The following is a 1,364-nucleotide window of genomic DNA, read 5'->3' as shown; positions in this document are numbered from 1 at the left end:
AAAAATCTTTTAGCTAATCTTTTGAGCCCTGAATGTAACTGCCTTGAATTTAATTGGACCAACATATCCCCTCAGAAGCTACAGTTTCAATAGAACTTTCTCTATTAAGTCACGCTAATGAGACTACAGGAGCCCTGGCGCTTACAGGTAACCTGGTTTACAGGTTAAGCTGCTAATCACAAGGTCAGCAGTTCAAAACCACCAACTGCTGCAAGGGAGAAAGATGAGGTTTTCTACTCCTCTAACGGTTTGTAGTATCAGAAACCTACAGAGCAGTTCTATTCTGTCCCCCGATATGAGTCGGAAACACTCCGTGGCAGTGAGTTTTTAAATGAGACTAAGACAAGTAGATTACTGAGAAGACACCTGCAGCCATCCACTGCTTGCAGACATTTTAAAACATGTTTTGTTTGAAATAAACCCATGCATGTATGAACTGGAACTCTAGTGACAATATGTTTGACTTAACAACATATTCATCTGAATATTCCAGGAAGAAAGAGTGCTGAAACTAGACTGTTGTATGCAGACATATGCAAATTCTAAGCTTAAGATAATGACAAATTGCTCACCAATACAGCGATAGCTACATTAGGAGAAAAAGAATATATGATGTTGATTTCCATACACTTTTGTCACCAGTGGTTAGAATAAATTTAAGATGTAACATTTTATTTGCATACCTTTACTTGTGATTTCAAGTATAAATCTCAGATACTTGATTAAAATGATATTTGAAACCAAAGGGTTTGAATTACAAAAGGTGGGCTTACATGAGTTTCATCGTTTTAAACTTAATTATAAGATGATAAAACCCATGAGAGGGTTAGAAATCTAGCCTAAGTAATCATACAATTACATGTACCCATGACATGGAATATAAAATCATGTTCATAAATATAAACAGACATGATCATTACACTGTGCTAATGTTTCAACTTTTTAGCACAAAGCTTACCTTTGAAAGTAAATCCTACTGAACACATCTGTCATTTACACTAGTGAGCAATTCAATGAACTCTGGATGCAGTCAACTGGCTGGGCTGAATGTTTGCAGCTCATCTGGAACCCTGTCAGAGTAAACGGTCCAAAACTTTAAATAAGTAGTTTGTAAAACCATTCAAAGTGGCAGATTGCTAGCAGTATTTTGTCTACAGCTATAGATGAACTAAATAAATATACTCATTGGTTAAGAGCAAGTGTCCTTGAATACTGGACACTTTTACAACTGGAGAGTGGAAGAGGATTTGAACGATGTTACCAGCACTTAAAATCATGTTGCTTCAAAAAGAAAAGGCTTTAAGGGACTCACTTTATATATCCCTTGCATACATATAATGTGCTACATTTAGTTAGTTTATTGT

Source organism: Echinops telfairi, unplaced genomic scaffold (genome assembly GCF_000313985.2).
Source record: "Echinops telfairi isolate 266 unplaced genomic scaffold, ASM31398v2 ScPeMD7_23;HRSCAF=83, whole genome shotgun sequence".
Classification (NCBI taxonomy): domain Eukaryota; kingdom Metazoa; phylum Chordata; class Mammalia; order Afrosoricida; family Tenrecidae; genus Echinops; species Echinops telfairi.
Note: the sequence above shows the minus strand (reverse complement) of the source record.